The sequence below is a fragment of the Scyliorhinus canicula genome, chromosome 3, assembly GCF_902713615.1.
Source record: "Scyliorhinus canicula chromosome 3, sScyCan1.1, whole genome shotgun sequence".
NCBI lineage: Eukaryota > Metazoa > Chordata > Chondrichthyes > Carcharhiniformes > Scyliorhinidae > Scyliorhinus > Scyliorhinus canicula.
This window is the reverse complement of record NC_052148.1, coordinates 261567706-261587131: the sequence shown is the minus strand read 5'-3', so window position 1 is coordinate 261587131 and position 19426 is coordinate 261567706.

Sequence of the window (19426 nt, the reverse complement as noted above, 5' to 3'; positions counted from 1 at the left end):
GCTTCCTGAGAGTGATTGGTGCGCCTTTTGTCTTTGAAATTGATCAGTGGGAGGAGCCAGCCAGCTCCATTGAAACATGCGCGCTTAAAGATACAGGAGGCAGACAAGTGGGGAAGCGATCTTGGGTTGGTTACTCAGAATTTCCGATTGAGAACTTTTGCACAGAAGTTTGGGCTGGTGGAGATTTGAGAACCAAGAAGAAGAAACTCTAAAAACCTACAAAGGGACCACCACAAGGTAGAACTACGGGCCCAACAGGAGAAGCAAGTTTCCACGAACCAGGTGCCGAGACAGGTGTAACGAACCAGGACCCAAGAAGCCAGAGGGGAGCCTGAGGATTTTGTGAGTTTATAAACAGACCCGTTCAGCTAGGAAGTGGTGAATATATTTTGTCAGCTTACAGAAACCCCCAATTAGACTAGGCTTGTTGAGGAGGTGTGGTAAGGGACGATATATATAACCTCCTGTAAAACATTGCTAAAACTGTTTGAAGGAAGGAGTTTTCATTGCGCCGTTAGACCTCGTTCTCATAGACGTAATTGCAAGTGCGTGTGTGTAGATTTCAATTTGGGTTGTGGATTTCATAAACGAGACTTCCTTTTTCTTGAATAAATTACTTAATTTTAATTCACCTTGGTTGTGGTCTCACCTGTTCTCTTATCGCTGGCCCTGACCAAGTCACACTCAAGTGCCAGGATATAATTCCGCAGTCGAGAATCTTTGAAGGGGTCTGGGCGCCTCAAAACGCTGACCGGAGAGGAACCAGCTGGTCAGGGATAAACAGGGTGTGGTGAATTCATACTGTATTGTAATTCACACTGTATTGCATTGCATTGTATTATGTCCTTGTGGGCTCTGTATGTGAGCCGTTGCGCGGCTCTGCCCATAGGGGGAGATGAGGAGTTTGTACAGGGCTCCATCCACCCTTGGCTCCACCCATGGCCCCTCCCACTACCAGAAGTATAAAGTGCTGCAGCCGTGAGCCTGCTCTCAGTTCCTCTGGTCGCAGGCAGGCTCAGTTGTAAGACTATTAAAACCACAGTTTACTTCCAATCGTGTCTCTAGTGAATTGATGGTCTCATCAATTTAATAGTCTTAGAAAACTTGAAGAAAACTACCATGGAATCAGCCCTCAAACCTGACCGACTAGAACTCGACCCGCAGGCTGCAGAGGCGAAGGAAATCTTCCTACACTGGCTTCGGTGTTTCAAGGCCTACCTGGCTGAATCAAGCACATCCGAGACTACAGAGGAGCAGAAACTCAGCCTACTGCACGCACGGGTGAGCCATCGTATCTCTACGCAACTCAATTGTACCACCTCATATATTGAGGCCCTGGCTATGCTCGACCGATTGTACGTACGGCTGATTAACGAGGTCTACGCGCGGCACATTTTCACGCCCCGCCGCCAGCGCCCCGCAGAGTCACTAGAGGACTTTCTGCGCGATTTAAAAGCTCTTGCTCGGGACTGCAATTTTCAGGCTGTAACGGCCTCCCAGCATATAGAACTCGCTGTACGTGATGTATACGTTGCAGGGCTCAGGTCTAATTATGTGTGCCAGCGATTACTTGAGAAAGGGGCCCAGAACTTGGAGGACACGGTAGAGTTAGCTACGACTATGGAGGTCGCGTTCCGCAGCCTGAACTCAATCCCTGCGGACCAAGCGATCCCATCATGGGCCACCGACCAGCGACTGCCCCAGGCCTGCGCCGTGCGGCCGCCCACTCACTATGGAGCGCCAGCGTGCCATTTTTGTGGTCAGCCACGGCAGCACTGCCCGGCCCGCAACACTACCTGCAGCAGCTGCGGTCGCAAAGGACACTATGCCCGAGTATGCCTGGCAAAATCTAAACTTTCTAACTCCCCCGCAGTCCAGAGCACTCGCCTCCCATACTCTCTGCCCCAAAAGACTGAGTGATGGGACAATTGGAACAACCAAGGCGAAGATCTTGATTTTTGTTATGTAAAGACATCACGGAATATCAAACCCAAGCTGGAAAAATAGGATCAAGGTTCTGATCAGCCTCAATCCATTGAATTGTGAAGCATGTTTGAGGGTTTAATAATCTATATTTCCTATGTCCTACAGTGGGTAGATTGCTTTAAAATTCTGATTTGTCCACATTTATGATGGGTCATAATGCTTAATATTCTGTCCGACTGTGTGGATGTTTCAGAGGGCATCTATTTTATAGACTTGATTTTCCCCTGCATGGTAGTCTGGAGTAGGCCTAGTTCATTAGTCATGGTAGGTTTCGAGGAGATGCCCCTGCTCTGAGCTGATGTATTTCTGTGGGGAGGGGGGCCATGGGCAAACTGAAGTTTTGCCCAGTTAAACACAGGGAAGATTGAAGTCATTGGTCCCCAACACAAACTCTGTAGCATTGCCAGCAAACCCATTTCCTTTCCTCGACCACTGCCTCATCATTGGACATTGGCATCTCGACATCTTACTTGACTCTGAGCTGGCATGATCCCATATCCCCTCCCATCACAAAGACCACTTGCTTCCAACTGCAACACATCACCTCTGAACTCATTCAGACTTGACTACAAAGCTCTCCTTGCTGACTTCCCGTCCTCCATCTCCATTAGCTGCAGCTCATCTTGCTGCCCAACATCCTATCCTGTACCGAAACCCACTTACCCATCAATGCTGTATGTGCTGGCCTACATCTGGCTCTCACAGCCACAAACTCTCCTTTCCCTTTCCTGTATCTCTTCCCCACCTCTGCAACCCGATGCAAAATCAGCGTTCTTCCAACTCTGACCACTTGTGCATCGCGCGGTTTCTTTGCCCGCCATTGCTCACCGAGCTGTTTAGATGCCATGCTCTGGAAGTCCCTACTTTAATATCTCTGCCTCACCTCTTAGTGGCACAGTGGTTAACACTGCTGTCTCAGAGCTCCAGGGTCCCAGGTTCAATTTCGGCCGTGGGTGACTGTGCGGAGTCTGCACATTCTCCCCGTGTCTGCGTTGGTTTCCTCCGGGTGCTCCGGTTTCCTCCCACAGTCCAAAGATGTGCAGGTTAGGTGGATTGGCCATGCTAAGTTGCCCCTTAGTGTCCAAAAAGGTTAGGTGGGGTCACTGGGTTACGGGGATAGGGTGGAGGCATGGGCTTAAGTGGTGTGCTCTTTCAAAGGGCGGTGCAGACTCGATGGGCTGAATGGCCTCCTTCTGCACTTTAGATTCTATGATTCTTAGATTCTTCCCTCTCATGCTCTAAGACCCTCCTCAAAATCTACCTCCTTGCCCAAGCATGTGTGGATCCCTCCGAATATCTCTCTCTTTAGCTTAGCAACCAATGCTTTCCTAACTATGTTTAGTGACTCGTTTTGGCCATTTTTTATTCTATCTTAAAAGAGTTACGTAAATGCAAACTGCTTTTGTCGATGACTGCTGCATTTGACCAAGCAATGATGATATTTGTAACTCAATTTCAGTGATGAAGATTTTCCTCCTCCATAGGGCAGCAGGGTAGCATGGTGGTTAGCATAAATGCTTCACAGCTCCAGGGTCCCAGGTTCGATTCCCGGCTGGGTCACTGTCTGTGTGGAGTCTGCACGTCCTCCCCCTGTGTGCGTGGGTTTCCTCCGGGTGCTCCGGTTTCCTCCCACAGTCCAAAGATGTGCGGGTTAGGTGGATTGGCCATGCTAAATTGCCCGTAGTGTCCTAATAAAAGTAGGGTTAAGGGGGAGTTGTTGGGTTACGGGTATAGGGTGGATACGTGGGTTTGAGTAGGGTGATCATGGCTCGGCAAAACATTGAGGGCCGAAGGGCCTGTTCTGTGCTGTACTGTTCTATGTTCTATACTAAGCGTGAAAACTAGACCCTCTTGCGAAGAATATAGTTTTATTGGTTTTTTTCTATCAAACTATCCTCCTTGGCAAGCTTAAAACCTCAGGGAACGCGCATGGGAAATGTTTTGAAATACCATGTGTTCTCCAGCAGAATTTTTCAATGAACAATGACATTGTCTCGGTAATGTCGGTAACCGCTTGACTAATATCTGGCGTTGGAGGCGCAGAGGTCTCATCCGGTGAACACTGGGAAGACTGAAGCCATTGTCTTCGTACCCCCAACCACAAACTCTCTGCCATGGCCACCAGTTCCATATCCCATCCAAGGGAGAGGCATGAAAATTGCCTCACAATACACTGTGTGTTGCGGAATGACTTTTTAATGGATATTTACTTGACGCCCGCGTTTCCTGTGGTGAATTAAGGGCCATTTCGCCTCTGGTAAACTTGGTTGGCAAAAGCCAAAATTCAAGTTGTGAAACCCGACTGTTCCTTCGTTGCAAAAAAAAACTTACTTCCTTCATTGTTCATTGCCTGTAAAGAGCTTTGAGGTGTTCGGAGATCATGAAAGATGTTACATATATACTTTGTTTTTGGTCTGGTTTACCCGTCAGGCAAAGAATGCCAGGCCTCCAGGGAAAACAATTCAGAACTCTAAACCACCCCACCATCCATTTTCTCACTGATCTCGAACGGAGTCGTCTGGAACCTATTTCGCTTATATTTTACAAAAGTATCAACATGGTTTTGGATAGTTTCTCTAGATCAGCATCCAAAGCGGGTCACAGCAGCCGCAGAAGATTACTCACATTATCTGGCAGCTGCTTCGGGATGCAAGATGGTTCAAAGAACTGTACAGCACAGGAACACGCCCTTCAGCCCTCCGAGCCTGTGCCGTTCGTGGACATCTGCAGGACAAACAGAATGACCACAAGAAGTTCGGAACCAGGGCAACGAGATTCACCGATGAAAGATGGAGTTCCGACGAGCCAGCTGGTCATTGCAGTTCCAGGAATCACAGGGTCAAAGGGCATGGAACAAGACCATTTTGCCCATTTGGTCTCTGCCAGTTTCTTGAAAGCGATATCCGACTCCTCCATTCTTTTCCCAGAGTGCTGTAAATTCCTCCTTTTTAAGTGCCTGTCAAACTCCCTTGTGAAAGTGACTATTGATTCTATTTCTTTGCTTCTGTCTTCACTGTAGAAGATGCATTAGACCATAAGACATAGGAGCAGAATTGGGCCACTCGGCCCATCGAGTCTGCTCCGCCATTCAATCATGGCTGATATTTTCTCATCCCCATTCTCCTGCCTTCTCCCATAACCCCTGATCCGCTTATTAATCAAGAACCTATCAATCTCTGTCTTAAAGACGCTCGGTGATTTGGCCTCCACAGCCTTCTGCGGCAAAGAGTTCCACAGATTCACCACCCTCTGGCTGGAGAAATTCCTCCTCCATTTCTGTTTAAAAGGATCATCCCTTTAGTCTGAGATGGTGTCCTCTGGTTCACGTTTTTCCTACAAGTGGAAACATCCTCTCCACGTCCACTCTAACCAGGCCTCACAGTATCCAACAACAAAAAAATGAACTGAAAATCACTTATTGTCACAAGTAGGCTTCAAATGAAGTTACTGTGAAAAGCCCCTGGTCGCCACATTCCGGCGCCTGTTCGGGGAGGCTGGTATGGGAATTGAACCGTGCTGCTGGCCTGCCTTGGTCTGCTTTCAAAGCTAGCTCTTTAGCCCTGTGCTAAACCTGCCCCGGTAATCCAGTAATAGCTGGAAATCGGGAGGTGGAGGAGAGAGGAGCTTAGTGAAATTACAGTCACTAGCAAAGCGATACTAAGCAAACTGTTGAAACTGAGGGCTGACAAGTCTCCAGGTCCTAGGGTCTTAAAAGAGGTTGCTAATGAGGCAGGAGATGCGCTGGTGTTAATTTTTCAAAGTCCTCTAGATTCTGGAAAAGTTTCATCAGACTGGAAAGAGGCATATTGAACCCCGCTGTTCAAGAAGAAGGGGAGTGGAGGAGTGGGGGGTGCAGAGGCAGAAAACGGGAAACTATCGGACAGTTAGCTTGACATCCGTCATGGGGAAGGTGCCAGAATCGATCATTAAGGAGGTCATAACTCAGGAAAACTCAAGATAATCAGGAAGAATCAACATGGTTTTGTGAAAGGGAAATCATGCCAAACCGATTTATTGGAGTTCTCTGAAGGAGTGACATGTGCCGTGGATAAAGGGGAACCTGTAGGTGTACAGTACTTGGATTTCAGAAGGCTTTTGACAAGGTGCCACATCAAAGGTTATTGCGGAAAATAAAAGCTCATGGTGTTGTCAGCAACTTAATCAGACATTTCAACCAGTTTATTACTAAAACATTTTACCCAGGTGCCCTTATTGGCGAGATGAACAAAGGACAAACACAGGTTTACGGTTTAACCCAATTTTATTCATATCTCTCTCACTCACACAGAGTGTGACTCAGACTCAATGCTGAGTTCTAGGTATTACCGAGACTTAGTGAAGGAGGCTATGATCACACGATGTGGATATCTCTCTGGGCTCAGAATCCAGGGTACCTACTTCTTGTAATCATTGTGCCTGGGGGACTCCCAGGTTAGCACTGAAGATCTGCTCCAATGTTCCTTCTTTTATACCGGTTCTGCTGGCAGTGAGTTATCGGTGTTTGCCCACACCTGGCCTGAGTTCTTTGTCCCATCGTTAATGGGAATAAACAGCATACTCCTACTCAGCCAGGTTTATTTAACCAAGATCCATTGTCTTCTGAAACACTCCTATCTGACCAGATATTAGCCCATAATGGAGTCTAATGGCCTCTTTGTTTGTCCTGCTACAAAGTTGATTACCTGTGTCTGGAAGCTTGTTACATATTCGTAGCATGGTCTTTGTGTGAATGTGAGTGGGTAATCACAAAGTCCATGCAGTGATAATGAGTTTATGTGTTGACTTGAGTGTTCTTGCAGATGGCTAGTATTGATTCCAGCCAAGGCCTCATTTGGCAGTTTCTGTTCTGGGCCTTTGGGTCTCGTCAGCCTGTTTCCAGTACCACAATGTTGTGGGGGTACTATTGTAGCATGGGTAGAAGATTAGCTGATTGACAGAGGCTAGAATTCTCTGGTCATTTTCCCATCGGCATCACAACCCCGCAAGTGGGTTTCACAGAGGCATGGGGTGGTTACAATGGGAAATCCCATTGACAAGCGGCAACAAGATAGAATCCCGCTGCCAGTGAGGCCCAGGAACATGTGGCAGTGGGACTTGAGAATCTTGCCCAGAGAGCAGTGAGTGCGCATAAATTGATTTTTTTTCTGATTGGCAGGATGTGACGAGTGGAGCTCCGCAGACCCAGGACTTGGACTTCAACTTTTAGATCAATGATGTAGATGAGGGAAGTAAAGACATGGTAGCTAAATTTGCAGATGATAAAAAGCTAGGTAGGAAAGTATGTTGTGAAGAGGACAGAAGGAGGTTGCAATTGGATAGAGATGTGTTGAGTGAGTGGGTGAAAATCTGACAGATGGAGGACAACGTTGGTCACTTTGTTAGGAAGAATAAAAAAACAGTAGAATTTAAACCGAGAACAGCAGAATTCTGAGGTGCAGAGGGATCTAAGTGTTCTAGTGCACGAGTCACAAAAATGTAATATGCAGGTACAGCAAGTAATTAAGGAGGACAATGGAATTCTATCCTTGATTATGAGAGGAATTGAACGTAAAAGTAAGGATTTTATGCTTCAGTTGTACAGGGTATTAGTGAGACCACATCTCAAATGTTCTGTGCAGTTTTGGTCTCCGTATTTAAGGAAGGATGTAAATATATTGGAGACAATTGGGAGGACGTTTACAAGATTGATATCTGGAGTGAGCGGGTTGCCTTATGAGGAAAGATTGGACTTGTTTTCACTGGAGTTTAGAAGAGTGAGGTCTGACCTGATTAAAGAGTATAAGACCCTGAACGGTCTTGACAAGGTGGATGTGGAAAGGATGTTTCCTCTTGTGGGTGAGTCTAGATCTAGGGGGCACTGTTTTAAACTGAGGGCACGTCCATTTAAGGCACAGATGAGGAGAAATGTTTTCTCTCAGAGGCTTGTGCCAGTTTGGAACTCTGCCTCACAAGGCTGGGGTTATTCAATATTTTTCAAGGCTGAATTTATGTTTTTCAATATGTTTTATTGAGTATTGCAAAAGTTTTCCAATGTTTATTTCCTGCCATATCTTTTAGTCTACGTGCCCCATCAATTCAGCTCTCCCCTCAAACCTATATAACTGGCTTTGTTTAAGTTTAAGATTCTTTCCTGCGATTGGAGTATCTTGTTTTCATGCTTAACTTGGAATTCAATTGCATTATGATCACTATTTGCCAGTGGATCTTTCACTGTGGGATTCCCAATCAACGCTCCCTCACTGCAATTCTGCAGCTCACTCACTGCTTTTCCCTCGTAACCTCTGTGACCACAACACTGAAACAATGCTGTGTTTTTTAAGCAGCCCTGCAATGCATTCCATAGAATACCTATAGTGCAAAAGGAGGCCATTGGGCCCATCGAGTCTGCACCGGCCCTCTGAAAGAGCACCCCACCAGGGCCCACACCTCACCCCATCCCAGTAACTCCACTTAACCTGCATATCTTTGGACACTAAGGGGCAATTTAGCATGGCCAATCCACCTAACCTGCACATCTTTGGACTGTGGGAAGAAACCTGATTGGATTGGGTTTTGTTTATTGTCACATGTGCCGAGGTACAGGAAAAGTGTTTTTCTGCGAGCAGCTCAACAGATCATTAAGTACCTGAAAATAAAACAAAACAAAAGAAAATACATAATAGGGCAACGCAATGTACGCAACCACCCGGAGGGAAACCCATGCAGACACTGGGAGAACCTGCAAACTCCACAGTCACTCAAAGTCAGAATCAAACCTGGTTCCCTGGCGTTGTGAGGGACCAGTGCCAGGCAAAAATCTTCACGGGGAGAAATAAATCTCCTAACCGGTGAACAAAATATCTCAATTAGACAACTGAATTTTATGGGAGGGTGTGTGTGTGTGGGCGGTATTGCTTGTTTTAAAAAGGCTGGCTAGGAACTGAGTAGTCTCAGCCATGCCAGAACCCAATAGTTGCTGTACTGGGACTATGATAAGTCCAGGGAAGCAAGACACCATGGCTACTGGCTTGATGTGAGGGCAGAGTCTTTGGAAGGTACCGCAATGGACAGAGGGCACCCCTCACCCGCAAGGTAGGTAGCCTCCTCCCTTCCTTTACAATTTTTATGAAGTAACAGTCTGGCCTCCTTCATTCTGCCTTCCCCAGCTGGATGTATTATTGCGGTGGGGGTGAAACGGAATGCCTTAAAAGGCCTCAGGCCGAGTGGTTAATGCTTCACCTGGCCACTACATTGTGGAGGATGTCTGGGGGTGGGTAGGAAGGCAGTGGGTTAGCCACTATTTTAAGTGCCCCCCCCCCCCTCCCCCCCCCCACGCAGTTTCCCGTAAAGAATTCTAGTCTGAGTACTGAAGGTGGAGTCCTGCCAGCAAATGGCTGAACTGCAGCTATATCCAATTTTTTCCTTTCGATCTCAATGAAGTTCATCCTTTGCATTGGGGCGTGGATTACAAAGAAACAGCAAGTTCAAAAAGAACTTTCCATCCAAAAGTTCAGAGTGCCGAACTTAGAAAGGTACGGTAGCATGGTGGTTAGCATAAATGCTTCACAGCTCCAGGGTCCCAGGTTCGGTTCCCGGCTGGGTCACTGTCTGTGCGGAGTCTGCACGTCCTCCCCCTGTCTCTGCGTGGGTTTCCTCCGGGTGCTCCGGTTTCCTCCCACAGTCCAAAGATGTGCGGGTTAGGTGGATTGGCCATGCTAAATTGCCCGTAGTGTCCTAAAAAGTAAGGTTAAGGTTGTTGAGTTACGGGTATAGGGTGGATACGTGGGTTTGAGTAGGGTGATCATGGCTCGGCACAACATCGAGGGCCGAAGGGGCTGTACTGTTCTACGTATGATTGAAAACACATCTGTCTATTATTTTCAAACTATTGAACACAAATGGGAAGATTTGCCTTTAGACAGGACTCGCACAGCCATGGGGCGTCTCAAAGCGCTTTACCACCAATGAAGCACTTTTGAAATGTAGTCACTGTTGATGGGCGGGTTTGTCCGGCCTCCTCCGAGGTGGGACCCGTGGCGAGCGAGGATGGAAAGTTTGACATTCCAGCCAAAACTCCTTTCGCTTTCAGCGGCACTAGAAATTCCCAACCACGATCGAGGGCTGATGATTTTGGCTGTAATGGAGCAAACACAGCCATTAAATTGTACACAGCAAAACATAAACACCAACAGCCATGTGGTGATGATCAGATAGCCTGGCTAGAATTCTACGGAATCCGATGCCGAAATCGGGATCAGCGGAGAATGGCTTCTGAAGCCGGTTTGAGACGTTCCGCCTCCTTCAAATTGGTGTCATCGGGATGCACGCCTCGCGCAGTTGCAGCACCTTTGGCACGTCATCAGCTCCGCCCACGTGTGGTCCCAGCGGTCGGGAACCTGGCGTGCTGGCTGCGGACAGTGTCCAACGCTGCCACACTCAAACGGGGGGGCGGGATTCTCTCCTACCCGGCAGGGCGGGGGGTCCCGGCGTGATGGAGTGGCGTGACCCACTCCGGCGTTGGGCCGTCCCAAAGGTGCGGAAGTCTCCACACCTTTAGGGGCCAAGCCCTAACATTTGAGGGGCTAGGCCCGCGCCGGAGTGGTTGGCGCTCCGCCGGCCGGTGGGAACGGCCTTTGGCGCCACGCTAGCCGGGGCCGAAGGTAAATCACCAGCCGGCGGAAGTCCGCGCATGCGCCGGAGCCTCAGCAGCTGCTGACGTCATCCCCGCACATGCGCAGGGGAGGGGGTCACTTCCGCCTCCGCCATGGTGAAGACTATGGCAAAGGCGGAAGGAAAAGAGTGCCCCCACGGCACAGGCCCACCTGTCGATCAGTGGGCCCCGATCGTGGGCCAGGCCACCGTGGGGGCACCTCCCAGGGCCAGATCGCCCCACGCCCAACCCCAGGACCCCGGAGCCCGCCCGCGCCGCCTGGTCCCGCCGGTAAGGTAGGTGGTTTGATCCACGCCGGTGGGAGAGGCATGACAGCGGCGGGACTTCAGCCCATCGCGGGCCGGAGAATCGCCGGGGGGGGGGGGGGGGGCGGCAACCGGCGCGGCGCGATTCCCGCCCCCGCCAAATCTCTGGTGCCGGAAACTTCGGGACACTGTGGGGGCGGGATTGACGCCAGCCCCCCGGCAATTCTCCCACCCGGCGGGGGGGGGGGGGGGGGGGGGGGGGGGTCGGAGAATCCTGCCCGGGATCCTTACAGTTGGCCAAGGGGCTTCTGTTAGGGCTGGGGGGAGTGGTGGTGGGTGGCCAGGGGTGGTCTGTGGGGTTGGGGTGGGTGGGTACGCTGCCCAGCACGGACGCCGCCATGTTTTCCGCCACCACGAGCGGTGCAGCTTGTCAGCCCTGCGCATGCGTGGCCCGGAACCCAGCGATTCTCTGGTCATTTTCCACGCGATCCGCTGGTGTTTCACACGCGTCGATTTCCCCGTCATGAAACACCCGCGGATCTTCCATTGGTGCCAGCTCTTAGCCTCAGGAACGGAGAACCCAGACCCCTATTTTTACCACGTTGATTAAGAGATAAATATTGGCCAGTGCACCACTGAGATAACTCCCCTTCCCTTCTCTTCTTCGAAACAGTGTCATGGGAATTTGTACATCCACACTCGAGTAGGCAGGTGGCCTTGGTTTAAAGTCTTATCTGAAAATGGGACTAATAAGCCAAGAGGATAGCAATGGGTGGCTCAGGAGGCTAGCCTCCCTAATTCATACCACAACGAAGAATTCTTGGAGGACATCATCAACTGAATCAAAAGATCTTTCATCACCAGAAGAATCTGGCATCAGCTCAGGAAAATCTTAGATCAGCCAAAAACACCAGCCAATGAGCAGAAACTGATATGCACAGAATAAGTGCAACAAACTGTGAGCGATGGACATCACAGACTTAAAATGATTTATACCAGCAAAATAATCCCTGGCTGATCCATTTGGAAAGGAGCGCATGATTGAATTTGGAACGAGAGCATTTACCAGTGGACCTAACAGATGTTCTCCCTTCAAAGCCACAATTAATATGAAGAAGTGTTGGCCAAATCACAATTTGGAAAGCAGACTATCATCTGATGATTGCTTATCTGCAGGATCTAGACTTAAAGGAAAAAGTAAGAAGGAACTTGCATTTATGTAATAACAATCTTTATTCTTGTCGCAAGGAGGTTTACATTAACACTGCACTGATGTTACTGTGTAAATCCCCGAGTCACCGCACTCCGAAAAGGATAGAGGAAGAATTATTATCTCTCATCCTCGCTTCTCCTTTCTCCCTCCTTCTCTTCTTACAACCATGCTAAAATGCTTGCTTATCTTCCAGTCTTCAGTCAAGGAACCCCAAAATATGAACACATCAAAGAACAAAGAACAAAGAAAAGTACAGCACAGGAATAGGCCCTTCAGCCCTCCAAGCTCGTGCCGACCATGCTGCCCCTCTAAACTAAAATCTTCTACACTTCCTGGGTCTCTATCCCTCTATTTCCATCCTATTCATGTATTTGTCAAGATGCCCCTTAAATGTCACTATCGTCCCTGCTTCCACCACCTCCTCTGGCAGCGAGTTCCAGGCACCCACTACCCTCTGTGTAAAAAAACTTGCCTCGTACATCTCCTTTAAACCTTGCCCCTCGCACCTTGAACCTATGCCTCCTAGTAGTTGACCCCTCTACCCTGGGAAAAGCCTCTGACTATCCACTCTGTCTATGCCCCTCATCATTTTGTGGACCTCTATCAGGTCGCCCCTCAACCTCTGTCATTCCAGTGAGAACAAACCGAGTTTATTCAACCGCTCCTCATAGCTAATGCCCTCCATACCAGGCAACATCCTGATAAATCTCTTCTGCACCCTCTCTAAAGCCTCCATACCCTTCTGGTAATGTGGCGACCAGAATTGAACACTATACTCCAAGTGTGGCCCAACTAAGGTTCTATACAGCTGCAACATGACTTGCCAATTCTTATACTCAATGCCCCGGCCAATGAAGGCAAGCATTCCATATGTCTTCTTGACTACCTTCTCCACCTGTGTTGCCCCTTTCAGTGACCTGTGGACCTGTACACCTGGATCTCTCTGACTTTCAATACTCTTGAGGATTCTACCATTCACTGCATTCCTTACCTGCATTAGACCTTCCAAAGACCATGGGCGCGATTCTCCCCTGCCCACGCCAGTTGGGAGAATAGCGGGAGGGTCTCCTGACATTTTTTGCGCCCTCCCACTATTCTCCCCCCCCCCCCCCCCCCCCCCCCTCGCCCGACCCATGTCATGAATCGCCGCTCGCCGTTTTTTACGGCGAGCAGCGATTCTCCGCAGCCGATGGGCCGGGCATATCCGCCTGTTTTTTCACGGCAGAAAACACACCTGCTTGCTGCCGTCGTACAAATGGGCGCTGGATGCCCGTTTGGGGCATCCAGAGGCCCGTTTGGGGCGGGAGCACCACCACTATTATTAGAATATGTTCCAACCTCGACTGCTGTCTGGGGGAGAGAAATACAAACACTAATTCCATACGAAGTTTCAAAAGAGAGCTGGATACATATTTGAAAGCAATAGAGGGCTGCAAGGTAGGGCTGGAAAATGGGGCTAGCTGGGTAGCTCTTTTGGGAGATGGTGCGGACACGATGGGCCGAATGGCCTCCTTCTCTGTTGTAAATAAATAACAAAACTAACAAAATCCCTTTGAGAGGAGAACTTCCTCTACATCTCTGTCCTATAGGGAAAAGCCCTTATGTTGAAAGTGTGGCCACTCGTCCTGGTGTACACTGTGAGGAACCAGTCTGTTGTCTCTCGGGGAAAAAACGATTGGCATGACGCGAATTTGCAACGTTCTGAGCGGAATACTCTGGTTTCCCAGCCGCATGTCGTTCGCTGGTGGCAGGATTCCCTCTTCCCGCCCATTGAAGCCACCCCAGGCCGCCGGGAAACCCACGGGCGGGGGTGCGCTGCCCGCAGGAAAAGGGCATCCCTACGGCCGGAGAATTCCGGCCTCTGATTTGCCGAGTACAGGTCTTCCGCCGCCCTCCTCTCTCTCCTGTTTATTATGTACGGAAAGGGTAAAGATTACAGACACGGGGGTCCTCCCCAATCTCCCAAAGCAGCTCTGGTGAAAACTGTTGCTTGCCGCCATTTCCTTGGCGTTCCTCTGAGGAAGGAATGGGAGACTGTGGTAACTGGCTGCATAAAACCCTCGCCCAGTGTGGTCAACATGAGCCTCACGAGGCTCTGCTGTGAAGTAACTCAACTCCATAAGCATTGTAGCTTTCTGGCCAGTACAATGGTTATATTGCTGGAGTGAATTAATGACAGGCAGGTTTCATGGTCTAAACTGCCCCAAGTGGGTCACATTATCCAGAATGCGGGTTTTGCACAAGACAATCAGCAACTTGAAATAATGTGCCCACCTGGGAACATTTTAACCAGGGCACCTGCTGGAAATTAAGTAGCCAAAAGGGAAACACTGCATTTTTATCAATTTATAAGAACATAGAACATAGAACAGTACAGCACAGAACAGGCCCTTCGGCCCTCGATGTTGTGCCGAGCCATGATCACCCTACTCAAATCCACGTATCCACCCTATACCCGTAACCCAACAACCCCCCCCCCCTTAACCTTTTTCTGGCATTTTGAATGAAGCTATTTATTGGCAATTTTACATTCTGAAATTGCAAATTTGGTTCACTGGCAAACTAATCACTGTTCCAATTTGTTAAAGCAAAATGTTCTCCCCTGCTTCTTCAGCATCTGGGAGGAGGGAGGTCGTACAACTTTAATAAAATCAGTAATAACCCATAGCTTGTAAATGCCAAACTTTAAAGGAAAAGTTATCGTCAGCCAACCCTACAGTCCTGGCTTATTAATAAAGTCTATTTCCTACACACCACTGCATGAGACACAGTATGTGTCCATCACACAAGTAAAGTTAAGGGCCAAAGCATCACTAACCTTTATGTTTTCATTTAACATTCAATCCCCCTTCAAAACATCACAGCAATATTCAATCTCCCACAACACAGCTCTTTTCTCTCTCTATCTCACACATACATGCACACATACAAACACATACGCAAAAACACATCTGCAGAAACACATACATACATGGAAAAGCAAAAACAGATAGAAACGCACACAAATACATACACAAATATACACATACAATGGGTGGTGTGGTGATGTGCATCACTGTAAATACACAAGGGGTTAATGTAAATACATGTAGACTAGCTAGACACTAGAGGGAGCACCAGAGACATGACACAGACATTCAACCAATAGGTCAGTTAGATAGGACACGACCAATGGGCATTCACGATACACACAGAGGTGACACGACCACAGGAGGGCATTGCACCAATACATATATAAAGGACACAACACACATGATCTTCCTCTTTCCAGTGGAGACAGTCAGTGAGTAGAGAGCATCTCTGTACATTTGGCAAAATTACCCACCCCAATAAGTAGGCGACTGCCTGCGGGGGGGGGGACTGGGGGGGGGGGGGGCAAGCACACCTTTGGGTGCCGGGGAGAAAATCACAGCGTGCGATATTTGGCTGTGCTGTGTGTTGCTGTCGCCCGCCCTTCCCGGACGGGTCTCACTGCTGTTCCATGCTCGCCCCCGCTTCTGCCGCTCCTCCCGTCCTCCATCTCCAGTTTCCTCGTTCCCCGCTCCTGGAGATGTCATGCACGTTTTGGCATCCCGTGTCCTCCCTCCGGCTTCCGCTTCCCTGCCCCCCCCCCCTCCACGGTTCGCCTCCCTCTCCCCAGGTTTAGCTGCCTTCCCACCTCCCCGCCCCCGTGGTTCACCCCTCCCCCCTCAGGTTTAGCCGCTCCCCCCCCCCCCCCCCCCCCAGTCCTTCTCTCCCCACCATGCCCCGGCTACCTTCCCCCAACTCCCGACCATTTTCCACTGATTCTTGGCCACCCGGCTTTTCTTCCTCTTGTACGTTGGCCACACACAGGTCCTGGAACAGTTGCATGAATGGCTCCCACGTTCTGTGGAAGCCGTCGTCTGACCCTCGGATGGCGAATTTAATTTTCTCCATTTGGAGAGATTCCGAGAGGTTGGACAGCCAGTCTGCAGCTCTGGGTGGTGCTGCTGGCCGCCAGCCAAACAGGATTCTACGGCGGGCGAGCAGGGAGGCAAAGGCAAGGGCGTCCGCCCTCCTCCCCAGGAATAGATCTGGCTGGTCTGAAACCCCGAAGACCGCCACTATCGGGCATGGCTCCACCCTCACCCCCTCCACTTTGGACATAGCCTCGAAGAAGGCTGTCCAGTACTCAGCCAGTCTGGGGCAAGACCAGAACATGTGGGCGTGGTTGGCCGGGCCTCTTTGGCACCGTTCACATCTGTCCTCCACCTCCGGGAAGAACCTACTTATACGGGTTCTTGTTAAGTGGGCTCTAAGTACCACCTTTAGTTGCGTCAGGCTGAGCCTTGCGCACGTGGAGGTGGAGTTGACCCTATGCAGTACTTCGCTCCAGAGTCCCCACTCTACCTCAATCCCCAGGTCCTCCTCCCATTTCTTTCTCGTTGCGTCCAGTACGGTGTTGGCCCTTTCTACCAGTCGGTCATACATGTCGCTGCAGTTCCCTTTATCTAGGATACTTGCGTCCAGTAGGTCTTCCAGTAGTGTCTGTCGTGGCGGTTGTGGGTACGTCCTTGTCTCCTTTCGTAAGAAGTTTTTGAGCTGCAGATACCATAGCTCGTTCCACCTGGCTAGCCAAAATTTCTCTGTCAGTTCATCCAGTGTTGCGATCCTGTCGTCCGTGTATAGGTCCCTGACTGTCAGTGTCCCCCTGTCCTGCCTCCACCTTTTGAATGTGGCGTCAGTCAGTGCTGGTGTGAACCTATCGTTGTTGCAGATGGGAGCCTTGTCCGACATTTTGGTCAGGCCAAATTGCTGCCGCAGTTGGTTCCAGGATTGGAGTGTGGCTGTCACCACTGGGCTGCTGGAGTGTTTTTTGGGTGGGGATGGGAGTGCTGCCGTGGCGAGGGCCCGGAGGGAGGTCCCCATGCAGGAGGCCTCCTCCGCGCGCACCCACTCGGCCTCTGGCTCCTGGATCCATCCCCTTACTCGCTCGGCTGTTGCTGCCCAGTGGTAGAATTGTAGATTCGGGAGGGCTAGCCCCCCCCTGGATTTTGTTTTTTGTAGGACCTTCTTTGGGATCCTAGCATTTTTACCCCCCCATACGAATGCCATGATAAGTTTGTCCAGCACTTTGAAAAAGGCCTTGGGGATGTAGATTGGAATGGATCTAAACAGGAAGAGGAACCTGGGCAGTACGTTCATTTTGATCGTCTGGACTCTCCCCGCGAGGGAGAATGGGAGTGTGTTCCATCTGTGCAGGTCCTTTTTTTACTTCCTCCGTCAGACTGGTGAGGTTCCATTTGTGGATCCCTTTCCAGTCATGGGCTATTTGGATCCCCAGGTAGTGGAACTTGTGTCGGGCTTGTTTGAACGGAAGCCCTTTTAGTGCTGCTGCACCCCCCCCCCCCCCCCCCCCCCCCCTCCCCCGGCGGGTGTACTGGGAAAATCTCGCTTTTGCTCATGTTGAGTTTGTAGCCCGAGAAGGCTCCAAACTCTTTCAGGAGCGCAATGATTCCGTCCATGCTGCCCTGTGGGTCCGAGATGTAGAGGAGCAGATCATCTGCATAGAGTGAGACTCTGTGCTCTCTGCCTCCCCTTCGGATCCCCCTCCAATTTTTTGCTGCCCTGAGCGCGATTGCTAGCGGTTCGATTGCTAGTGCGAACAGCAGCGGGGACAGTGGGCATCCTTGTCTGGTACCCCTGTGCAGCTGGAAGTATTGGGAGTTGGTATTGTTGGTCCGTACGCTCACCATGGGAGCGTTGTATAGGAGCTTTACCCAAGCGGTGAACCCTGTTCCAAGCCCGAAGCGCTCCAGTACCTCTATGAGGTATTTCCATTCGACTCTGTCAAAGGCCTTTTCTACGTCCAGGGAGACGATCACCTCTTGTGTTCTCTCCCCGAAGGGGGTCATTATCACGTTCAGCAGGCGCCTGATGTTCGAGGTAAGCTGTCTACCTTTGACGAAGCCCGTCTGGTCCTCTGCGACCACTTCGGGTACACAGTCGTCTAGCCTTTTGGCTAGGATTTTGGCCAGTATTTTGGCGTTTGCGTTCAGCAGTGAGATGGGTCTGTATGACCCACATTCCATTGGGTCTTTGTCTTTCTTGGGTATCAGCGAGATTGAGGCCTGTGCTAACGTGGGTGGCAACGTGCCCCTAGCTAGCGAGTCTGTGAACATCTCCCGCATGTGCGGGGCCAGGGCTGTCGCAAATTTTTTGTAGAAGTCCGCTGGGAATCCGTCCGGTCCCGGAGCCTTCCCCGCCTGCATGGAGCTAATGCTCTCCATGATCTCTCCCAGTGCTAGTGGTGCTTCCAGGTCCCATTTTCTGCCCTCTCCCACGACTGGTATGTCCAGTCCATCAAGGAACCGGTTCACCCCAGCCTTCCCCGTTGGGGGCTCTGAGGTGTACAGCTCTTGGTAGAAGGCCTTGAAGGTTTTGTTAATCCTCTCTGGTTCTGTTTCCAACGTGCCTCCGGTACCCCTGATTTGCGTAATTTCTCTGGTGGCTGCCTGCTTTCTCAGCTGGTGGGCCAACAGGCGGCTGTCTTTTTCTCCGTGTTCGTACAGGGTCCTGCGCGCTTGGCGGAGTTGGTGCACTGCTTTCCTGGTAGAGAGCAGGTCAGTTCCTTTGTAGTTCTTTCCTCTCCGCCAGGAACTCTCCGGTCGGGGCCTCCGAGTATTTACGGTCTACCTCCAGTATGGAGTCGACCAGCTTCTGCCTAGCCACCCTTTCCTCCCTATCTCTTTGCGCTTTGAAGGCAATGATTTCCCCTCTTAGTACGGCCTTTAGTGCTTCCCAGAACGTGGAGGGTGAGACCTCCCCGTTTTGGTTGTTCTCCTTGTACTCTGCTATGGCCCGCACTATCCTTTCGCTGAAGGCCTTAGAATTAGAACAGTACAGCACAGAACAGGCCCTTCGGCCCTCGATGTTGTGCCGAGCAATGATCACCCTACTCAAGCCCACATATCCACCCTATACCAGTAACCCAACAACCCCCATTAACCTTTTTTTATTTTTAGGTCACTAAGGGCAACTTAGCATGGCCAATCCACCTAACCCACACATTTTTGGACTGTGGGAGGAAACCGGAGCACCCGGAGGAAACCCACACACACACGGGGAGGACGTGCAGACTCCGCACAGACAGTGACCCAGCCGGGAATCGAACCTGGGACCCTGGAGCTGTGAAGCATTGATGCTAACCACCATGCTACCGTGCTGCCTTGTCAGCTAGTAAGGCACCGTCCAACCTCCATATGGGGCGCTGGGCCCTTCCCGTCTCTAGCCGCACGTCCATGTAGTGTGGAGCGTGGTCTGATATCACAATTGCGGAGTATTCCACTTTGTCTATTCCTGGAAGCACCG